Genomic DNA, 24,839 nt, shown 5'->3' on the forward strand with positions numbered 1-24,839 from the left:
GAGTGAAATTGTGCGGTAGTTGGAGCATTCTTTGGCACTTCCCTTCTTTGGGATTGGGATGTAGACTGATCTTCTCCAATCCTCTGGCCACTGCTGAGTTTTCCAAACTTGCTGGCATATTGAGTGTAGCACCTTAACAGCATCATCTTTTAAAATTTTAAACAGTTCAGCTGGAATACCATCACTTCCACTGGCCTTGTTATTTGCAGTGCTTTCTAAGGCCCATTTGACTTCACTCTCCAGGATGTCTGGCTCAAGGTCAGCAACCACACTATCTGGGGTGTACGAGACATCCATATCTTTCTGGTATAATTCCTCTGTGTATTCTTGCCACCTCTTCTTGATGTCTTCTGCGTCAGTTAGATCTTTACCACTTTTGTCCTTTATTATGGTAATCTTTGTACGAAATGTTCCTTTCATATTTCCGATTTTCTTGAACAGATCTCTGGTTCTTCCCATTCTGTTGCTTTCCTCTATTTCTTTGCATTGCTCGTTTAAGAAGGCCTTCTTGTCTCTCCTTGCTATTCTTTGGAAGTCTGCATTCAATTTCCTGTATCTTTCACTATCTCCCTCGCATTTTGCTTGCCTTCTCTCCCCCGCTATTTGTAAGGCCTCATTGGACAGCCACTTTGCTTTCTTGCATTTCTTTTTCATTGGGCTGGTTTTAGTTGCTGCCTCCTGTATAATGTTGCGAGCCTCCACCCATAGTTCTTCAGGCACTCTGTCCAGCAAATCTAAATCCTTAAACCTGTTCCTCACTTCCACTGTGTATTCATAAGGGATTTGGTTTAGATTGTATCTTACCTGTCCAGTGGTTTTTCCTACTTTCTTCAGTTTAAGCTTGAATTTTGCTATAAGGAGCTGATGATCTGAGCCACAGTCAGCTCCAGGTCTTGTTTTTGCTGACTGTATAGAGCTTCTCCATCTTTGGCTGCAGATAATATAATCAATCTGATTTCGATGTTGCCCATCTGGGGATGTCCATGTGTAGAGTCGTCTCTTGTGTTGTTGGAAAAGCGTGTTTGTGATGACCAGCTTATTCTCTTGGCAGAACTCTATTAGCCTTTGCCCTGCTTCGTTTTGATCTCCAAGGCCAAACTTGCCTGTTGTTCCTTTTATCTCTTGATTCCCTACTTTAGCATTCCAATCCCCTATAATGAGCAGAACATCCTTCTTTGGTGTCACTTCTATAAGGTCTTGTAAGTCTTCATAGAATTGGTCAATTTCAGTTTCTTCAGCACCAGTAGTTGGTGCATAAACTTGGATTACTGTGATGTTAAAAGGTCTGCCTTGGATTCGTATCGAGATCATTCTATCATTTTTGAGACTGCATCCCAGTACAGCTTTCGCCACTCTTTTGTTGACTATGAGGGCCACTCCATTTCTCTTACGGGTTTCTTGCCCACAGTAGTAGATATGATAGTCATCCGAACTGAATTCGCCCATTCCCGTCCATTTTAGCTCACTGATGCCCAGGATGTCAATATTTATTCTCCCCATCTCATTTTTGACCACATCCAACTTACCCAGGTTCATGGTTCTTACATTCCAGGTTCCTATGCAATATTTTTCTTTACAGCATTGGACTTTCCTTTCGCTTCCATGCATATCCGCAACTGAGCGTCCTTTCGGCTTTGGCCCAGCCGCTTCATCAGCTCTGGATCTATTTGTACTTGTCCTCCGCTCTTCCCCAGTAGCATGTTGGACGCCTTCCGACCTGAGGGGCTCATCTTCCAGCGTCATAACTTTTATATGCCTGTTGTCTTTGTCCATGGAGTTTTCTTGGCAGGGATACTGGAGTGGCTTGCCGGTTCCTACTCCAGGTGGATCACGTTTGGTCAAAACTCTCCACTATGACCTGTTCATCTTGGGTGCCCTGCTCGGCGTAGTTCATAGCTTCTCTGAGTTCTTCAAGCCCCTTCGCCACGGCAAGGCAGTGATCCATGAAGGGGTTCCTGACCATACCGTGGCCCAAAAACGTGGTTTTGAAGCACGGATCCTCATGGATCCTAACGCTTTTTTCATTGGGCCAACCCAAACTCACCGCCAAATCACATATCATAGTCAGGGGCACAGCCTACACAACAAAAATCACGGATTCCCAGTTATCTGGCAACACCATGGACCAAAAACATGGTTTCGAAGCACGGATCCACATGGATCATCATTATTTTTGCACTAGATCAGCCCAAAGTCACCATCAGATCAAACATCATGTCCAGGGGCACAACATCCACCACAAAATTCACGGATCCACGGCTTCCTGGCCATACCGTGGCCCAAAAACGTGGTTTTGAAGCACGGATCCTCATGGATCATCACACTTTTTGCTTTGGGCCAACCCAAACTCACTGTCAAATCACACATCATGTCTAGGGGCACAGCCTGCACAACAAAAAACTCAGATCCACGGCTTCCTGGCCATATTGTGGACCAAAAAAGGTGGTTTTGAAGCACGGATCCTCATGGATCCTCACGCTTTTTGCACTAGATCAGCCCAAACTCACCATCAAATCACACATCATGGCCAGGGGCACATCCTGCACCACAAAAATCACGGATCCATGGCTTCCTGGCCACTCCATGGCTCAAAAACATGGTTTTGAAGCACAGATCCTCATGGATCATCACCCTTTTTGCATTGGGGAACCCCAAACTCACCCTTTATTCACATATCTTGTACATAACCACAGATCTGAACACAAACATCATGGTTCTACTGCTTCATGGCCCTGGCCAGATGCTACCCTGGATATATTGGCCAATTTTTAGGTGGGTGTGCTGGGATGGAGGAAACGGAGTCGGCTGAATCTCTATCCTTTAAGGATGGGCGTCCAATGGCTGGGCCAGAATGATTTCAGTTTGTTTTGCCAGCTCCCAGGTCTTCATGGGGCGCAATAGTCACCTGTAGCTGCCATCAGGAGTCCTGGTGTGATCCTGGATGCTTCTGTCTCTATGGAGGCATTGGTCACAAATGTAGCCAAACTGGAATTTTTGAATCTATATCAGGTTAGGAGATCGGTACCGTACCTGTCCCTTTCCAACGTAGCCATGGTGATCCATGCAGTAGTCACCTGCAGACTAGACTACTTTAACTTGCTGTACACCTGAGCCGGGGAGTGCAGAGTATAAATGTGATAGAGAGAGAGAGAGAGTGAGAGAGATAGATATGCAGGGCTACCCTTGAGACTGCTCCAGAAACTCCAAATGGTCTAAAATGCAGATGCATGAGTTCTTACTTGGACTTTGTGGAGAGCCCACATTCAGTTGGTTGTTCATCAGCTGGATTGGCTCCAGGTGGAGTATCGAATCAGGTTCAATGTTTTGGTGCTAATCTTTAAAGCCCTAAACAGTCTGTGACCTTTCTTATCTGTGGGAATTATCTTCCAATACACCCCCCATGAGTGTGACGCTCATCTAACAGCAACCTACTGGTGGTCCCTGGCCCAAAACATATCCAGCTGTCCTCAACCAGAGCCAGAGCCTTTTTGGTGGAACGCTTTGTCTAATGAGAACCAGGGCTCAGTGCAATCTATCTCAGTTCTCTCACTTGTCATGGTGAGTGGGCTTGCACATTCCTATGACCCTTGTGAGTGAAGCCATTGGGAATCTCGTACTCCCAGCAGGGTCACCCAAGGTGGTAAGGTCAAAGAAAATTAAATATGCTCAGAGTCCTGTAGTGATTTCATGCTCTTTATTGCAGCTTGTAAAACAGTGATTGAATTTCCCCCAAAACCTCAGGCTTTTATATACATTATTTACACAATGAGTCCCGTCTGACTAGCTGATTCTGCTTCCCTCCTGGAGCCTGATTGGTCTTTTCCTGCAAGCCAATCAGTTCTTGCATTCTAGGAACCTACTTGCCTATTGTTCTAGGATCCAAGCTTAGTACATAACAGGGAAGGAGTTAGACAAAGAATGATCCAAGAAGTCCTCAACGGCAGAACAGGCGGGTGATAACAAGCAGTGTGTTACAACGGCTCTGAAGGCGGATGAAGGCTGCAGCAGATAGGATCCACCAGTTTGTCATGACTACTCATGCCATCAGAACAGAGCCCTACTGCGAAGACTGTGCGTTGGTCAGCGTGCACTAATCTACACACATAAAACAAATTCACGCACAGGCGTCTTCCAAAAACCAAACCCAACCTCCCCAAACCCTCCCCCCATGGCCATCACTAAATGGCTACGGGGGCAGGAATGTGAAGCCCCTAGTCATGAACCGACACATGGGCGGTCAGCCGTTCTGACTCAAGGAATGAGGCCATTGAGCAGCTCAGCAGCTGTATCCATGACTGAGCAGCCCTTTTTAGGATCCACTATGCTCACCCCGAAAAGGGGAAGGGGCTGGAAACGGTGCCCTAAACATAGTATGCCTCCCTTTTTCCCTGACTGGATTACCACGCCCAGGTGGAATCTCTTTTCCCATAGTTTGAATCCATTATTCTGCATCCTAGTCTCTAGAACAGCAGAAAACAAGCTTGCTCCCTCTTCAACATGACATCCCTTCAAATATTTAAACATGGATATCATGTCACTCCTTAATCTTCTCTTCTCTAGATTAAACAAATCCAGCTCCCCAAGTCTCTCCTCATAGGGCTTGAATTCCAGACCTTTTACATTTTGGTCACCCTCCTCTGGACATGCTCCAACTTGACAATATCCTTCTTCAACTGGACACAGTATTTCAGGTGTGGTCTGACCAACCAACCAGAATAGTGTGGTAGCATTCCTTCACTTGATCTAGACACTATACTCCTATTGATGCAGCCCAGAATTGTATTGGCATTCTTAGCTGCCACATCACACTGTTGACTCATATTCAGCTTGTGGTCGACTAAGACTCCCAGATCCCTTTCACAGGTACTGTTGTCAAGCCAAGTGTCCCCCACCTGTGCATTTCATTTTTTCTATCCAGGTGCAGTACCTTACATTTCTCCCTATTGAACTCCATATTGTTGGTTTTGGCCCAGCTCTCTAGGCTATTCAGGTCATTTTGAATTCTGACCATGTCCTCTGGTGTATTAGCAACCCCTTCCCAGTTTGCAGTCATTTGCAAATTTGATTAGCACACCCTCTATTCCATCATCCAAATCATTTATAAAAATAGTGAATAGCACCAGGCCCAGGACAGAACCTTGTGGAACCCCAGTAGTCATTTTTTTCCAGGATGAAGGTGAGCCACTGATGAGCACTCTTTGGGTTCAGCCCATCAACCAATTACAAATCCACCTAACAGTAGCTTTGTCTAGCCCACATTTTACTAGTTGTTTTGCAATAATATCATGGGGGACCTTTTCAAAGGCCTTACTGAAGTCAAGGTAAGCTGGTACAAGGGAAAGCAGGATTGTAATTACCGTAAAAATTACTGATTACTTTGGATCAGCAGTTTCAACCTAACCCGCTATGTGGGGAGAGCCACGTGTTCCTTTGGAAGGCAAGTGGAATACAGTGTGATATACTGACAGCTGTTTTAAAAGATGTAACTGTGACTTAAAATCCAGTATCAGGGGAAAAAACAAAAATAGATGGTCCCTGTGTGGATAGTCATGTTTGCATGATGGGGCCACCTCCAGTGACCATGTGGCCTGATATAAGAGGGTTCTAAAATCAGTCCTGAAAGTAGACTGATTGAGAATGACACACGCATAGCTTTTGCTCTGCCATTAACAAGGTGAGCTGAAGCAAATTCTTGCCTCCCTTTGGGCTTAGCAATATTTCCTACAGCATTCTTGTTGAAGGGCATTGGAGAGTTAGGTGAGGGTCACTTTTCTGTTTTTTCATCAAGCTCCCAGACAAGAATGCTACAGCATCAGCCCCAAACACTCAGTCTCATAACAAAAAATACTCAACGGAGTTAGGGCTGAGGGTAGGGGAAGTACAATTATGATCTTTCCAGTCCTCTAGAAGCTGACCCTTTTCGTCATTTTGGTCATGGAGCCAAATATCTGTTTCCAAGTTTAAAGAGTCTAAACAAGTAAAGAACAAGCTTGCCCTTTACATGCAAAAGCCCTGAAATTCAGCCCATTGGGCAATGATAGGCTGGGAGGAGGGAGGTAAGGACTAGCACCTTCTCTGCCCTCCACCTCCAACAGCTACACCTGAAAGTTTCATGATGGGGTTCGATTTGAGAAGCTGAATGTTTATAAAGGCACTTAGCCAATTTCTGCCACGGAAATTCTGAACAGAAACACTCTGCAGGTTCAGCCCCCAAAAGAAACTGCTCTATGGTCTCTGTGTTGGGAAATGGGAACAGATCTTGCTCATCACCAACCTTCCCTCCACAAATCAGTATCACTATGAGGCTGAACTGAACAGCTTGCTCCAGAGTTTTAAGAGATACGTTTCTGTGGTGTAGTAGTTAAGAGCGGTGGACTCTAATCTGGTGAGCTGGGTTCGCTTCCCCGCTCCTCCACATGCAGCTGCTGGGTGACCTTGGGCCAGTCACACTTCTCTCTGAACTCTCTCAGCCCCACCTACCTCACAAGGTGTCTGTTGTGGGGGTGGAAGGGAAAGGAGATTTTTAGCCACTTTGAGACTCCTTCAAGTAGAGAAAAGCAGGATATAAAAACTAACTCCATAAATAAGAATTCTATGGAAAAGGACCATCCCTGCCATGATGATGAAAACTATATGTTTGGATTTTGCTGTATTATACCAACCTGTGGAATATGACAGTTCGCAGTTTCAAAATCTATTTGGCCACAGTGGATTGACAGTCTGGACACACAAAAACCTCTGGAAGATCTTTTGAATCAATGCCTATGCGAAAGCAGTGGTACCAGTCCTTGCAGTTTCCTTCACAGTAAGCCATAGTTAGGTCACCACTGGGCCTCCTGCACCCTTCCTTCAAGAAACATAGTGACCAGCAGCCTTCAAACAAGGATATCTGAGCAATAGGCTAGTGTATCCTTCCATCCCTCTGGGCATGATCGAGACACAGTAATGTAACTCTCGTTCAAGATTTGTCTCTTCTTGGGAGGAACAGCATCAATTTCCACTTGAAAATATTTGTCTTGTCCTTCAAAATAGGTTTTCCCACAGTACTGTATTATTTCTTTTGCAATCCAGGGTCTAATGGCAGCCATATCCTTTTGTATGAACTGTAATTGGGCAGCAGAAGCAATCAGATGGGCAATGGTACATGTGAAAGGACCGTAGTCACTGGAATTACGGTACCTTGCCTGGGTATATCAGTTGGTGCAAAAAATGATCAGCTGCAAAACTATAGGGATATTTTGAATCCATCTCATACAGACATGCTAAGAAGGATGTTATTGCATCAATCACAGAGTGGTTCAATCCATGTTTGGAATCTAGATAGAGCATGGTCTTCCTTTTAAAAATGATTACTATCAGTTTCCAGTGGACTTCTCTGTCATTTACTGGAATAATCAAAACATCTTTCTTTAGCACTCCAAATCTCAAACAGTTCTTCAGAGCTTGCACTGGCAATCTTTGACATATCTGCATGAAGTGGCAAGTACGGTAAGTGGGAAAATTGTTCCATTGTGACCTAGCTCTTTGGCCATGATCACCCTGGAGGCAAGAAAGGCATCTATTATGCGATCATTTATCCAGTTTGATCCTTTCAGTGTGTTTATGTCATAGTCATACACACAGATGTTGCCAACTGAACCCAAGTCCCATGGTTTGTAGACTGAGTGTGGGGAAGGTACAGTTGTGCCATGGGGGAACTGATGTACAAATCAGTGATTTGTCCAAACACTTCTCACTTTGTGTTGAGAATATGGGGCTGCTATCAAAATAATCAATATTGGTCACTGTCAAATCCTCTTTCCCACCTTTTGGCGTGGAGGTCATCTGAGGCTGAGTGCTTTCCAGGTGTCTCATAGTCAGTTGGTGATCTTAAGGAGTCAACCCCCTCAGCAGCCTGCACTGAATCAGATGCTGGAGCTACTGTTATCTTTTCCTGCAGTCTGGGGAACTTTCTTCCCGATCTACTCTTCTGTCTTTTATTTCACTTCAACTGTGTGAGCTGCAACTGGCAAGGCTTCCCTGGTTCTGGTGGCATGCCGATAGATTTTGTGGCAGCTATAATATGGTAACAAGTCCTGGATGATGTCCTGTACGGACTGTGCATGCATGGCTGCCCGTATGGTCGCCAGGAGAGCGGCTGCCCATACAGCCTGTACGGCCGCCGTGAGAGGAGCTGCCTGTACGGACGCTACGCGAGCAGCAGCCTGTACAGTCACCGTGAGAGCAGCTGCCCGTATGGCCCATACGGTCGCTGCGAGAGGGGCTGCCTGTACAGTTGCCGCAAGAGCGGCAGCCAGTACAGCGACCTTACTGTCACTCTCCCCCCAGCATGGCACCCTGGGGCACCATCACCCCGCTGCCCCTTCATATGCCCCTGTAGTCAATCAAATGTACTATGAACAATCTGAAGTCATGCTGGGCACAATTCACCACTAATCCTGTTCTTTTTCTAAAAACACGTGGTGGACTCCAGGAAAGCTGTCAGCAGGCAACATGATTCCCATGGGCACCACGTTGGAAACCCCCTATTTCAAAGTTTGCACTGACAAAATCTGTTCTCAAAAAAACTTGCAGTTAAACCTCCATTTATAATTACTACCCCTGCAAAGCAACCAACTTTTGTCCCAAAACCATTTGTAGCTGAATTGACGCAAGACAGGTGATTGTTTTTCATGGTTACTTTGGTGGTCTCCATCTAGTTGGTTTGATAATTTACATTCACAGGTAAGATCATCACAATCTCTGCCTTGGACATTCTTGAGGTTTAGCAGTGTCAAAAATTTCCAGGTGCAGTTCTTCACAGTGGAAGCTATGAATATGAATGTCATTTTATTTCAATGTTCTTGCTAATGCAGAACCATTTCAGATAGCGTTTGTATTTCGGTCATTCCATAGACATTGGTGTGATCTTACAATATAATTTGGTGGAGTCCATTTAACAATCATGCCGATCCATGAGGATTAAAGTATTTAATATAGTGTTTGTTCCTTGGCTGTGCTCTGTGGTTTTTGTGGTTCGTTCTGTGGTCATATACATCAGGTGTGATTTGATAGTGATTTCAGGGTGACCAAACATAAAAAAACCCTAAGGATCCATGGGGATCTGTGCTTCATGAGAATCTTTTTACAGCATGGCAGTGCCCCAAAGTGATCTGGCCATGAGCAGCATAGGTGGTTGGGTAATGAATATGGGGCGACCCAGAGAACTGTGGAGCCGTAAATTTTAAAAATATATATATATTCAATTTTATAAGGATAAGGAAGTACAGAAAGGGAAACGGGGGAGGGGATAGATAGATAGATAGATAGATAGATAGATAGATTAGAAATTTAAAAGACCTATAAAGATTATCAAATCCTACAAAGTACTACTACTACTACTACTACTACTACTACAAATATATTTGTACCCTGCCCATCTGGCTGGGTTTCCCCAGCCACTCTGGGTGGCTTCCCCAAAAATGAAATAAAAATACATTAAAAAGTCACACATTAAAAACGTCCCTAAACAGGGCTGCCTTCAGATGTCTTCTAAAAGTCTGGTGGCTGCCTTGACATCTGGTGGGAGGGCGTTCCACAGGGCGGGCGCCACCACCAAGAAGGTCCTCTGCCTGGTTCCCTGTAGCTTTGCTTCTTTCAGTGAGGGAACTGCCAGAAGGCCCTCGGTGCTGGACCTCAGTGTCCGGGCTGAACGATGGGGGTGGAGATGCTCCTTCAGGTATACTGGGCCGAGGCCGTTTAGGGCTTTAAAGGTCAGCACCAACACTTTGAATTGTGCTCAGAAATGTACTGGGAGCCAATGTAAGTCTTTCAGGACATGTGTTATATGGTCTTGGTGACCACTCCCAGTCACCAGACTAGCTGCTGCGTTCTGGATTAGTTGTAGTTTCTGGGTCACCTTCAAAGGTAGCCCCACGTAGAGGACATTGCAGTAGTCCAAGCGGAAGATAACAAGAGCATGCACCACTCTAGTGAGGCAGTCTCCGGGCAGGTAGGGTCTCAGCCTGCGTACCAGATGGAGCTGGTAGACAGCTGCCCTGGATACAGAATTGACCTGTGCGTCCATGGACAGCTGTGAGTCCAAAATGACTCCCAGGCTGTGCACCTGGCCCTTCAGGGGCACAGTTACCCCATTCTGGACCAGGGAGTCCTTCACACCAGCCCACCCCCTGTCCCCCAAGAACAGAACTTCATTATTGTCAGGATTCAACCTCAATCCACTAGCTGCCATCCATCCTCCAACCGCCTCCAAGCACTCACACAGGACCTTCACCACCTTCACTGGTTCTGAGTTGAAAGAGAGGTAGAGTTGGGTATCATCCACATATTGATGGACACCAAGCCCAAACTCCCTGATGATCTCTCCCAGCAGCTTCCTGTAGATGTTAAAAAGCATGGAGGGGAGGACGGAACCCCGAGGCACCCCACAAGTAAGTCTGAACACTCATCCCCCACCACAACTTTCTGGACACAGCCCAGGAGGAAGGAGCAGAACCACTGTATAACAGTGCCCTCAGCTCCCAGCTCCTCTAGACGGTCCAGAAGGATGTTATGATCGATTGTCGCGACCAAGGCAGTTTCAGTCCCTTGAGGAGACGTGAATCCCAATTGGAAGGGATCCAAATGGTCTGCATCCTCCAGGCGTGCCTGGAGTTGTTCAGCAACCACCCGCTCAATCACCTTGCCCAAGAATGGAAGATTTGAGGCTGGGCGATAGTTGGCCATACTGGCCGGGTCTGAATATGTTTTTTTAAGAAGCGGTTTAATGACCGCCTCTTTCAGCTGGTCTGGGAATGCCCCCTCACAGAGGGAAGCATTCACCACCCCGCAGAGCCCATTGCCCAGCCCTTCCCGGCTTGCTTTTATTAGCCAGGATGGGCAAGGATCAAGGAGACAGGTGGTTGGTTTCACGCATCCAAGCAGCCTGTCCACATTCTCGGGGGTAACGGATTGAAATTGATTCCATGCAACTTGACCAGACAGGGCTCTAGCACTCTCTCGCCCTGACCCTGCTCCCACGGTGGTGTCTACCTCCTTCCGAATATGAGCAACTTTATCTGCATAAAAATTTGAAAAATCGTTGCAGGAGGTCTTGGGGTCTTTACAAGGCCCCGGTGGTAAAGGTGGTTCCATTAAATTGCAAACCACCTGAAAGAGTCTCCTGCTACTATTTTCTGTAGATGCTATAGAGACGGTGAAGAAAGTCTTCTTCACCATTGCTATCGCCACTTGGTAGGCTCGACATTGAGCTCTAACCTGTGTCCGGTCCAATTCAGAATGAGTTTTCTGCCACTGGCACTCGAGCCGTCTCAGCGATTGTTTCCTCACCCGCAGCTCCAAAGAAAACCACGGGGCTGTCAGGGCTCCATGCAGTCGGAGAGGGCGCTTCGGAGCCAGACAGTCGATAGCCCTGGTCAACTCCACATTCCGGCAGGCCACCAGGGAATCAGCTGAAAGGCCATCAACATGGGATAAAGCATGCCCTACCACTCTCTGGAAACCATTTGGATTCATTAAGTGGCGGGGGCGGACCATCCACATTGGTCCCACCTCCCTGCAGAGGAGAAGGGTCACGGAGAAGTCCAGTTGCACCAGGAAGTGATCTGACCATGGCACTTCTTTTGTTTCACTTTTACCTAGTGATGACACTAGGTAAAAGTGAAACAAAAGAAGTGCCATGGTCAGATCACTTCCTGGTGCAACTGGACTTCATATCACCCATGTCACTATTGGTGAACACTAGGTCTAAGGCATGTCCGTGACTATGAGTTGGGCCAAACTTATTCAGGGACAGCCCCATGGAGGCCATGCTTTCCACGAAGTCCCAAACAGCCCCTTGTAAGGTCATGTTGGCATGGATGTTAAAATCCCCTAGGACAACCAAACTAGGTATCTCCAGGAGAACATCCGCAATGACCTGAAGCAGCTCGGGCAGGGAATCCTTGGTGCAGCGGGGAGGTCAGTACACCAAAAGGAATCCTGTACTGCCCCTATTGCCCAACTTCCAGAACATGCACTCAGAGAACTGGGTCTTTCATATGCGCAGAAGCGCCAAATTGCACCAGTGCCTGTGCAGACGTGGCGCTTCAGGATGCGAATGCTGTGGGTTGCGGACGTGCCTCAGTCACGGGTTATGTCTGCAACCCGAGGTTCCACTGTACCAATTTTGTTTTAGGGCTTAATTTGCAGTAAATTTTATTCCTTTATTCATAATTGTTCTCACTGTTCTACTGTGAACTGCTCTTAAAATTTTTGCATCCATTTTGTCATATAAGGTTTTGCTTGTTCGGGCTTGGTGTCATATTTGAGTAATAGTTTATAAATTTTACCCAGAAGGTAGAACTCTGTTATGATGGACTCAGATTCTATCTTTTCACTGATTTTCACTGTATGTTTGCCATACAGTCTTTCTTGAATCTGGATATTAGTTGACAGTATGTAAGCAGTTTCATATTTTTTCTCCTCTTTAATACTTTGGCATGTATTTGATCTGTTCTTGAAGATGAACCATATCTTGGTACAATATATACCGTATTTTTCACTCTATAGGACGCACCGAACCATAGGAGGGGGAGAACAAGGGGAAAAAAATTCTCCCCCTCTCCGCTCAGCGCCCCTTCAGCGAAGCGGGATGAGAAACGGAGCCCCTTCCATTTCTCCTCCAGCTTCACTGAAGGGGCACTGCGCAGAGAGGAAACATTGTGCAGTGCCTCTCCAGAGAAGCAAAGCCTGGAGAGCAAGAGGGATCGGTGTGCACTGACCCCTCTCGTTCTCCAGGCTTCAGGCGGCTATCCGCAAGCCTTCGGAGATCAGCAGGAACTTGCGCTGTACTCCAAAGGCTTCAGGCGGCTATCCCTGAAGCCTGGAGAGCGAGAGGGGTCGGTGCGCACTGACCCCTCTCGCTCTCCAGGCTTCAGCGAAAGCAACGCGTAGCCTCTGGAGCGTGGAGGGAGCGCTCCCTCTGTGCTTTGGAGGCTTCGTGTTGCTATCGCTGAAGCCAAGGAGCCTGCATTCACTCCATAGGACGCACACACATTTCCCCTTAATTTTTGGAGGGTAAAAAGTTGTCTTATAGAGCGAAAAATACGGTAGTCATATATTCTCCTATCGGCACTAATAATAATATTGCAGTGGTGACATTAACAGTGCAGGTAAGGGGATTTTTGTGATTTTTGTAGTGCAACTCATGATTTGTGAGTTGTGCCCGTGGCTATGATGTGTGATTTGATGGTGAGTTTGGGGAGCCCCAATGCGAAAAGAGTGAGGATCCTTGAGGATCCGTGCTTCAAAACTACCTTTTTGGGCCATGGCGCTGCCAGGAAGCCATGGATCCATAATTTTTATGGTGCAGGCTCTGCTCCTGGCTATGACGTGTGATTTGACAGTGAGTTTGGGTTGGCCCAATTCAAAAAGCGTGAGGATCCATGAGGATCCGTGCTTCAAAACCACATTTTGGGGCCTTGGAGTGGCCAGGAAGCCGTGGATCCGAGTTTTTTGTGGTGTAAGCTGTGCCCCTGGACATGATGTGTGATTTGACAGTGAGTTTGGGTTGGCCCAATGCAAAAAGCGTGAGGATCCACGAGGATCCGTGCTTCGGAACCACGTTTTTGGGCCATGGAGTGGCCAGGAAGCAGTGGATCCAAGTTTTTTGTGGTGCAGGCTGTGCCCCTGGGAATGATGTGTGATTTGACGGTGAGTTTGGGGTGGCCCAATGCAAAAAGTGTGAGGATCCATGAGGATCCGTGCTTGAAAACCAAGTTTTTGGGCCATGGCATTGCCAGGAAGCTGTGGATCCGAGTTTTTTGTGGTGCAGGCAGTGCCCCTGGACATGATGTGTGATTTGATGGTGAGTTTGGGGTGGCCCAATGCAAAAGGAGTCAGGATCCATGAGGATCCGTGCTTCAAAACCACGTTTTTGGGCCATGGAGTGGCCAGGAAGCCGTGGATCCGAGTTTTTTGTGGTGTAAGCTGTGCCCCTGGACATGATGTGTGATTTGACAGTGAGTTTGGGTTGGCCCAATGCAAAAAGCGTGAGGATCCATGAGGATCCGTGCTTCAAAACCACGTTTTTGGGCCATGGGGTGACCAGGAAGCCGTGGATCCGTGGTTTTTGTGGTGGATGCTGTGCCCATGGCCATGATGTTTGATCTGATGGTGACTTTGGGTTGATCTAGTGCAAAAATCATAAGGATTCATGAGGATCCGTGCTTCGGAACCACGTTTTTGGGCCTTGGATTGGCCAGGAAGCCGTGGATCTGAGTTTTTTGTGGTGCAGGCTGTGCCCCTGGAAATGATGTGTGATTTGACGGTGAGTTTGGGTTGGCCCAATGCAAAAAGCGTGAGGATCCATGAGGATCCGTGCTTCAAAACCACGTTTTTGGGCCTTGGATTGGCCAGGAAGCCGTGGATCCGAGTTTTTTGTGGTGCAGGCTGTGCCCCTGGACATGATGTGTGATTTGACAGTGAGTTTGGGTTGGCCAAATGCAAAAAGAGTGAGGATCCATGAGGATCCGTGCTTCGGAACCACGTTTTTGGGCCATGGAGTGGCCAGGAAGCCGTGGATCCGAGTTTTTGTGGTGTAGGCTGTGCCCCTGGGAATGATGTGTGATTTGACGGTGAGTTTGGGGTGGCCCAATGCAAAAAGCGTGAGGATCCATGAGGATCCGTGCTTCGGAACCACGTTTTTGGGCCTTGGAGTGGCAAGGAAGCCGTGGATCCGAGTTTTCTGTGGTGCAGGCGCTGCCCCTGGACATGGTGTGTGATTTGACGGTGAGTTTGGGTTGGCCCAATGCAAAAAGCATGAGGACCCATGAGGATCCGTGCTTCAAAACCACGTTTTTGGGCCACGGTATGGTCAGGAAGCCTTGGATCCGTGATTTTTGTGGTGCAGGCTGTGCCTCTGGACATGATGTGTGATTTGACGGTGTGTTTGGGGTGGCCCGATGCAAAAAGCGTGAGGATCCATGAGGATCTGTGCTTCAAAACCACGTTTTTGGGCCATGGAGTGGCCAGGAAGCCGTGGATCCGTGGTTTTTGTGGTGGATGCTGTGCCCATGGCCATGATGTTTGATCTGATGGTGACTTTGGGTTGATCTAGTGCAAAAATCATAAGGATTCATGAGGATCCGTGCTTCGGAACCACGTTTTTGGGCCAGGGCGTGGTCAGGCAGGCGTGGATCTGAGTTTTTTGTGGTGTAGGCTGTGCCCCTGGGAATGATGTGTGATTTGACAGTGAGTTTGGGTTGGTCCAATGCAAAAAGTGTGAGGATCCATGAGGATCTGTTCTTGAAAACCACGTTTGGGCCACGGTATGGCCAGGAAGCCATGGATCCGTGATTTCTGTGGTGGATGTTGTGCCCCTGGACATGATGTGTAATTTGAAAGTGAGTTTGGGCTGATCTAGTGCAAAAATCATGAGGATTCATGAGGATCCGTGTTTTTTAACCATGTTTTTGCGCCATTGCGGCACCACGAAACAGTGGATGCGTGATTTTTTTGGTTCCTCCTACAGACTAAGATGTGGTCTACAGAAGCATGGTGTTTTTATTTTGTTTCAATATAAAAATCATATGAATTCATGAGGATCCGTCCCACGGATCCATGTTTTTATGGTACTGCAGCGTGGCAAAGTGTTGGATCCACGTTTTTTATAGTCCAGTTTGTAGGCGTGCCTTCTAGGTGTGATTTGACACTGCATTTGTTGGAATTATTTTTTAAAAAGTGGAGGATCCATGAGGATCCGTATAGATCCGCCTTTTATGCAGACCCTTTTTTTATCTTATAGTTTGGAAATGTACATCCAGTTATTTCCCCTTTAAATTTTTTGGGGGGCCCCAAAAGAGTGGGACCCTAAACTATAGCTTGTTTAGCTTATACGTAAATCCGGCACTGTTCACAGCACAGGCCTGGCTAACTTGGTGGTGAGAGCTGCGAATAGGTCGTTTCCCCTCGCATTAGACCACTGTTTTGTGGGGAACGGGGCATCTCCACAAGACTAGTCGCGAGGTATGTTTGAAAAGCGCGCCTTTCTCGCCTTTCCGGAGCGCGCTGCATCCACAGAGGATCTCTCTTATGGAAAATCGGGTTCCAGCAAAACGCTGCAGGGTGGCTTTGCACAGAATAAATATTCGTAGTCGGACTACAACTCCCATCAGCCTCAGCCAGCATAGTCTGGCATGATGGGATTTGTAGAACAGTTTGGGGAGGGGGCACTTCGTTGGCTACATCTGATTTACCTTGTTTGATTATATCTTTTGGGAACAATTGCATAACTGAGTTGGCAATCCCAGCACACCTGACTTTTCAATGTCTTTGTTGCTTATTCTTCTGAAACTTTTTTGCTTCATGTAATTCTGTTGAGACCATTTTAAATTAAATGAGCTTTCTACAGAACACGGTATTTCTACTTTTAAAAAGGTGCCACCTGCCTCTTTGCTGTGGTACTGTATAAAAATATTGTAACTATGTTGGTATCCATACCACACATTAATGTATCTACAGTTACCATCCTAAAGTTTCTGGGGTTTTTTAAAAACGAAAATGTTTCTGAAGGAAATGTACTTGTTAGTAAACCAATCACATGAGGTGGAAACATGGAACAAAATAGTTGCAAAGCCAGACTATTATTCCAGTTGTGTATGCAGATGAAGCTGTTTCACAAAAAGCAGGCTGTCTCATTGTAAGTACAACTGTTTGTGTGAAAGTGTAGTTGCTGATTTGTACAGCTCCTCTATTATGTACCGTATTTTTCGCACCATAGGGCGCACCGGACCATAGGGCGCACCCAGTTTTTAGGGGGGGAATTCAAGAAAAAAAATCTTTTTTTCCCCCCGCAGCCCCAAAGAGCAGCGTACAGGCTGCACACAACCTCTCCCTGCCCGAGGGGTTGCGTGCAGCTATGGATCAAGCCAAGGCAGCGAGCGGGATGGATCCCGCTTGCTGTTTTGGCTTCCCCTAGCCCCGTGCAGCCTCTCCCTCCCGGGAGAGGCTGCGTGGGGCTAAAGAATCCATAGCCCCGTGCAGCCTCTCCTTGGCAGAGGGGTTGCGCGCAGCTATGGAGGAAGCCAAGGCAGCGAGCGGGATGGATCCCGCTCGCTGTTTTGGCTTCCCCTTTAGCCCCGTGCAGCCTCTCCTTGGCGGAGGGGCTGCACAGCGCTTTCCTGGCTTTACTGGGAGGCGGGGGGATTCCCCCACCTCCCGCAAAACCGGCAGAAGCCGCGCGCCTTTTAAAAGGGCTGCACGGCTTCTCCTGGCTTTCCTGGGATGCGGGGGGATTCCCCCACCTCCCGCAAAACCGGCAGAAGCCGCGCGCCTTTTAAAAGGGCTGCACGGCTTCTCCTGGCTTTCCTGGGAGGCGGGGGGATTCCCCCGCCTCCCGCAAAACCAGGCTCCCCCCCCGCCAGCCTTCTAGCCAAGTTGGGGGACAGCGGGAAGGGCGCGCTGCGCCCCTGCCGCTGTCTCCCGAGTTTGCGGGGCTGGCGACGGGGAGGAGCAGGCTTCTCCCCCCGCCAGCCTTCTAGCCAAGTTGGGGGACAGCGGCAAAGGCGCGCTGCGCCTCTCCCGCTGTCCCCCGAGTTTGCGGGGCTGGCGACGGGGAGGAGCAGGCTTCTCCCCCCGCCAGCCTTCTAGACAAGTCGGGGGACAGCGGCAAAGGCGCGCTGCGCCCCTGCCGCTGTCTCCCGAGTTTGCGGGGCTGGCGACGGGGAGGAGCAGGCTTCTCCCCCCGCCAGCCTTCTAGACAAGTCGGGGGACAGCGGCAAAGGCGCGCTGCGCCTCTCCCGCTGTCCCCCGAGTTTGCGGGGCTGGCGACGGGGAGGAGCAGGCTCCCCCCCCGCCAGCCTTCTAACCAAGTCGGGGGACAGCGGGAAGGGCGCGCTGCGCCTCTCCCGCTGTCCCCCGAGTTTGCGGGGCTGGCGACGGGGAGGAGCAGGCTCCCCCCCGCCAGCCTTCTAACCAAGTCGGGGGACAGCGGGAAGGGCGCGCTGCGCCTCTCCCTCTGTCCCCCGAGCTTGTGGGGCTGGCGGTGGGGCTCTCCTGAAGCCTGGAGAGCGAGAGGGGTCGGTGCGCACCGACCCCTCTCGCTCTCCAGGCTTCAGCGAAAGCCTGCATTCGCACCATAGGACGCACACACATTTCCCCTTCATTTTTGGAGGGGGAAAAGTGCGTCCTATAGTGCGAAAAATACGGTATACAGATTGTAAACGTTATTGCTTTGACAGTACTGTATGGGGTAGACAGTAAAATAGATGCATTTATATATCTGTATAGTACAGTACCTGGAAATCAATTAGTGATTCACATGAGGAGGAGACATGTGGTTTCAGTGTCCTATGGATTCAAGTTAAACTGCTCATGTACATGACAGACTTTCACTGACAAATTATTGGAATTGATTAAGAGGACTAGAATAACTTTATATGTAGAATGATTAAGAGCATTGTTAGTGGATTATTGCATACATACTACAAATAGGCCAGTTGCTATGCAGAAGAATAAATTTAATCTCATCAGAAATTACAATATTAAAAAACTGTTGGGGGGCAATTCCAGTCTCCCAGGACATTGTAAATGATAACAAACTGGCCATCCTGTAATAAGGATACTTTATTCAGACTTGCAATGTGAAACTATATATCAAGAGTTTCCTTTTTTCACTTGTGGGCTGAAGTAAGGCAAATATGTTTTTTAATTAATTTAAATGAAGTTGCTAAGATGGTATACAATTTGTGTTAGAAATTCGGATATATATTTTTGGCAAGACAGCTCTAAAGTTTTATTTTTCAAACAATGGGCTGTGATCAGTTAAACATCTGGATAGTTCAAATGACAACCTGGAGCTTTGAGAACTTGAAGAAGAAAAGTCCACATGTGTATTGGCTTATTCCAACTTCTTTTTATTAATGGTAACTGCTCCTGCTCAGGCTGCAGTCTGAGAAGCATTTTGTTTCCAGAAATTCATTCCCAATTGTGTAGATAAAATATAACCAATAGAATTCTACAGGATGGAGTGTTACTGTATGAAAACAGTCTAGATCCAAGGATCCCCAGACATGCACTTCCAGATGGTGGAAATGCCTAGTGCCTGGTTAATTTTGAGCACTGTATACAATTCATAATAAAAAACGGTAGAACATCCATCATTAAACTACCAATATAACACCTCTTATAACTCAGCAACAGTAGGAGCAGTTGACCTCCAAATGCCAAGCAGAGTAAATGACATAAAGACACCAGCAAAGAGGACCAACGTATTTCTAGTGGAAGGCAATTCTGTAATCGGGGAGCCATAACACAGAAGCCATAACATGAGTCCTTTCCAGAAGCAGGATGTTGGAAACCACAGAATGGGATGGTGCTGTTGTTCTCAAGTCCATTTTGTGGGTTTCCCACAGGCATCTGGGTGGCCACTGTGATAACAGGATGCTAGATTAGGTTGTCAATAGGCCTGAAGGCCTGATCCAGCAGGCTCTTCTTACCGTCTTGTTGTTTGCGTCTTGGTTTTAAATAGAACTATAAGAAGGACCTTTCTGTCAGATCTCAAAGCACAGGCTGGCATATAATGGGGAAAGGTGCTCTTTTAAGTATCCAGGCCATGCAGGACAATACACTAAAGTGAGCACCTTAAATTGGGCAAACACGTAACCAGCACAACTGTTTCAAGAGTGCTGTCACAATATTGTATCCAGTTTTGATACTGAATAGTGAGGTGGGAGCATTTTTGCACCAATTGGAACTTCTGAACTAGCTTCAAGGGCAGCTCTATGTAAACATATTGTAGTACTAAATGAAATGTTAACAAAACATACAAGTTAATTGGCATACAAATGCCAGGATATCTATTATTCACAACTGATTCTGTGAACTATCATTGTTATTTATGTAATTTTCACTGTCTCTATTTTCCCTGCATTCTTTCTGGCCACATTATACCCATCCACCCCAACAGCACCCATGTGTGCAATATTTTGACAGTTGAGGATCTCACTCTGTGCATCTGATGAAGTGCACTGTATTCCATGAAAGCTAATGCCATAATACATTCATTAATTTTAAAGATGTCTTGTTCAAATTACTTGTACGTCTATGACTTTGATCATGTTACTGAGAAATGACTTGAATTTTTTTTAGCAGCTAGTGTTAATGAGCAGCAAAACAGTATACGTGTACAAATAGTACACTTGTATGTGTCTCCTGTATTATATAATGTAATTTGCATTATATGTTGTAGCTATAGACCTGATAAGAGGCTTTTACATAGTTTCATGATAATCTGGGTTTAAGAAAAGTGTAAGAAAATTGTAATTCTCTTGGTGTATTGTCTTAATAGAAAGGTGCTCATCATATATTCTAATTAGGTAAAGTTTTATTGAGTTCTCAATGTTCAATCCTTACAGGTAGGAATTACAGATGAGAAAATGCCACTTTTTGGGAAAATTGTTGTCATTAAAAAGAATGGGAGTGATGGAACTCATTTTCCGCTGACTAAAAACTCTTGTTTGTTTGGAAGGTAAGACTTATTTATTGGAAGGTATTTTGAATGTTGGAATTTAATTGTCTGAACTGTTCTTTTCACAAAGGGAAACAGTAAAATCTTTGCTACAGGAAACTCCCATTTACATGGAGGTTACGTTCCAAGGCACCACATATTTAAGTGAAATTACATATATTGGGGCACCATTGAAAAAGCCTGCAACCACCTGTTAAACTTCTAGAAACGCTTGAAAAAAAGCCAGAAATCCACCCAGCTCCACAATCACTCTCCAAATCTACTTTCTTAAACTCTCAACTCTCCATAGGCGTAAAAGGCTCCTGGGACTGCACTTGCAAAGGCTAGACTCCATTTTTGCTGTTTTCACTCTTTTAGGGCCGTATTTGCTCCTTTTTGTGCCCCTTTTGGGGATTTGCGCGTACCTGCTTGCACTTTAAAACAGCAAAACTTAAGATGTCAATTAAATTGTCAATATGCCTAAGCACTGCATCAATGTGCACATTTTAGGTTTGCACACTGGTGTAAATTTGACCTTTTTGAGAGCTAGTAGATAGGAATTTGTCTTTACTTTTGGGTTTAAATTTAATTTTTCTTCACAGTTTTGAAACTCTCAAGTGAAGCTATAATATTTTTGTGGGCAAAAATTGTTAATAGCATGCTTTCAGTGGGTCAAATGAAAGGAGCAACATTCACTTGCTATTGGAGATATAAGCATCTTTGCTGTTCTCGAATTAATGTCTCGGGATTGTCTGCTTCAAGTTCACCATACATAAAAGTCAATAGAGAGAGCTCTTTTTCAACTTTAGAGAAATTTTTGAATTGTACAACCTGCTCTGAAAGGTTGAACTTTACTAACTCCAATAGTTATTCAACCTTTCTGTTTTACATAAGCAAGTGATATCGGCAACATCTGTGTTTATCATTTCATATCTTTGGAGGGTTTTATTGGATGCAGGTGTTGCTCTGGTTTAGAGTATCTTTTCTCCAAGTATCTACGTGAATAGGTACCAGTGGCCAAGTGCATATTTAATGAAGGCAGGGGAAAGTTTATGGCAGAGGTAGCCAACCTATAGCCTGTGAGCCATATATAGTTCCCCAGGAAGTTTTTTGTGTCCTCCCTTTGCAACCTTCCAATTTGTCCATTAAAAAAATACTATTTCTTCATCGACCAGTTCTACAGGTCCCCTGTTCTGATCCATAAAATGTATTCTTTCCTATGTATATATTTATATTTTACAGAATTTAATAAATAATAATAGATTATCAAAAAAGGCTTTTAAATAGTATTGATAGAATATAAAAGCTTTTTGAAGGCAGCTTGCGAACTGCAATTCTAGCCATGGACACATTTACACTTTGGGCATGCTTGCTTTGGCATGCAGATATCATGGTTCACCCTGGACTAGTGTGGCTCTAGACCCTGAATTGATTAGCCATCTCTGGTTTATGGCATGCCAACAGTAAACATTAGTGTTTTTTTCCAGTTAAAACAAGTTCAGTTTTCATAATACTACATAGTTTGTCTTTATAATTTTTCTAATATTTGAATAGTAGCATTATGGCATTTTTTATATTAAAAACCCCTTTATCTCTGTGTAATATACAAATGTTAATCTGAAAACTGCATGATTATATTTAAAGGAAAAGAGAGTGTGACATCAGAATTCAGCTGCCTCAGGTTTCCAAAGAACATTGTAAAATCGAAGTCAATGAAAATAAGGAGGTATGCATTCTTATTTTTATTTTTTTGTATTGATTTGTTGTGTGTCTCTTGGACCTTTCTTAATTGACTGAGCTGAATATTTTTAAATCTATTTTTAGGCAACTTTGTTTAACTTAAGTCCTGCAAACCCAACAGAACTCAATGGAAATATTTTTCAGCAGCCTACGTACTTAAAGCATGGAGATGTATTCACTATTATTGATCGTTCTTTCAGGTAGGTAACAATGCTATACACAGCTATGGATCTACTTAAATAAAATTACTCTTGTCACGTTGCCTAGGTTGGGTCAAGTCACTGGAATTTTTAATGAGTTTATTTTATGTTCAGGCAACTCCTTTGTGCAGGGGTTGCATTTTGAGTCATATTGTGTGTAAGCCCATTCCATCCCCTTCTGGGTCAGAAAATGGCATGCATGGAAGGCCACACATCAATTGGACGCATGCAAAATGGTCACCACCTGTATTTCACAACTTTTATATACTGCTTGATTGTAGTAAAGCCTCTAAGCAGTTATAAAAAAGAATACGTTAAAATTATCAGTACAAGACAGTTAAAAACAGGTATTTAAAAGCATTAAAAAGATAATTAAAATCAGTAAACAAAGGGAGATTAAAATGCATTGCATCATTCAACTTGTCTGCGTAGGCTAGCCTAAACATGTTTTAAGCAGGCATTGAAAATATTACAGTCAATACTCCTATCTGATATTAGTAGGTAGAGAGTTACAAAGTATAGGTGCTGCAACACCAAAAAATTGTGGTTTTGTAACTGCGGAATGAGTGTTATGTACGTTGTGCTGTGTCAGTTCTGCCGATAGAAGTGGTTGATGGGGAGTATATGGGGTAAAGTGATGCCACAGGTAAAGTGGTCCAAAACTGTTATGGGTTTGTATACTAATAGTGACACCATGAACTTAGCCTGGTAACAAACTGGCAGCCAGTGTAGATATCTGAGCAGAGGTGTTATATGTTGATAGGATCCCAATCATTTCAGCAACTGTATTGCAGCATTCTGCATTAACTGCAGTTTCTGGGTCAGTAAAAGTGAAACTTACTTACAGTGCATTGCAGTAATCCAGCTTTGAAATCATTAATCCATGAACTACTGAGGTTACCTGGGCTTCCATTGACAAAGCTGGATCCAAAAGCACCCCCAAATTGCATACCAGCTAATTCAGCTGAAGTGTGACCCCATCCATGGCACGTAATTGATCAGTTTATTGCACATGGGATCCAGACACCTATAGTGCCTCCACCTTGGCAGGATTCAACCTCAGCTTACTTTCCCTCATCTGTCCCACCACTGTGTCCGGGCACAGGTCCAGGCTCCATGTGGCTTCTGGTGGCTTTGTATAGATTTTAAATAGCACTGGGGGATACAATTGTACCCAGGGGTACTCCATAACATAACTGTCAGAGATTCATAAAGCACTCTTCTGGTGCTGTTCTCAGGACTGCAGTAATGGAAGCCCAGTAACACAGTGATACCAGTGTCCATTCCACTGAGTCATTTCAGGAGGATACTACGGGAAATGGTATTGAAAGCTGCACAAGAGTCAAGAAGCAAGAGCAATGTCACAGTCCCCTTGTCCTGCTCTCTGTAAAGGTCAGGTCTCAGGCAGCCAAAACTGACTCTGTCTCATAGCCAAGCCTGATCCCAGAACTCATCTCCTTTATTCACCTCCCTGACTACTCAATTTGTTGCTACTTACACTTCTTGTTTGGCTCTATGACTGTTAAGGCTGGTGCTTTCTTTGCATTATCCAGCCCAAAGAGTTTTCAACAACTGGTATGCAGCCAGGGCATTTAGCTCATCAGTGGGATAAACAAATCAATATTAAGCCTACCTAATACCTTTAAACAGGTTTGAATATCCACCTTCATTACTTCCACGGAAGAGGAGTTCCAGGTCTCAAGAGAATGAAACATTACAGGTAACTCCATGAATACAAGGAAATGCACCTTTGCATTTTGCTGGACTGAATGAAATATGTAGCTATAGGTTTCCATATTCCCAATCTCCTTAAGTGGGTTTTTTACCTGCAGATGTAGGGTCTCCCTTTTTTATGTGTGGATGGCAACTGTATTCACAGAAACGTTTTAATGTCAGCACTCTTCTCTCCAAAGTAATATATTACTGAGAATGTATGCTTTTAATAGATGTTTTGGAAGCATTCTTTTAACAGCACATTTTCATATCATATTTTTTTAATGATTATGCAAGAACAACTGTATTCAAAGATGATAGATTATTTTCAAGATAGCTGTTACTCCTAGTTTAGGGGGTGAAGATAAATAAACAGCTGAAGCTTTTTCTTAAGAATAAATGGAACTAGGCTAGAGGTGGTGGGTTCTAGTGAAATCTACTCAGTTAAATTATTCGATACCATATAAATATTTACTTCAAAAATAAACCAATTACCGTATTTTTCGCCCCATAAGACGCACTTTTTCCCCTCCAAAAATGAAGGGGAAATGTGCCTGCGTCTTATGGGGCGAATGCAGGCTTTCGCTGAAGCCTGGAGAGCGAGGGGGGTCGGTGTGCACCGACCCCTCTCGCTCTCCAGGCTTCAGGAAGCTCTGCGCAACCCTCGGGAGACCGGCTCAGCTCTGCCCGGGAGCCGGGGG

General features: G+C 45.5%; 1 long non-coding RNA gene across 1 annotated transcript; it reads left to right on the forward strand.

The window, feature by feature from the left end:
• Nucleotides 1-20,396: 20,396 nt before the first annotated feature.
• LOC308578322 lies at nucleotides 20,397-24,147 on the forward strand. The gene is made up of 4 exons (XR_014003877.1): nucleotides 20,397-20,506; nucleotides 22,130-22,211; nucleotides 22,310-22,425; nucleotides 24,076-24,147. It is a non-coding gene; the product is annotated as an uncharacterized lncRNA (long non-coding RNA).
• The last annotated feature ends 692 nt before the right edge of the window (nucleotides 24,148-24,839 follow it).

Source organism: Podarcis bocagei (assembly GCF_964188305.1).
Source record: "Podarcis bocagei genome assembly, chromosome: W".
Lineage (NCBI taxonomy): Eukaryota > Metazoa > Chordata > Lepidosauria > Squamata > Lacertidae > Podarcis > Podarcis bocagei.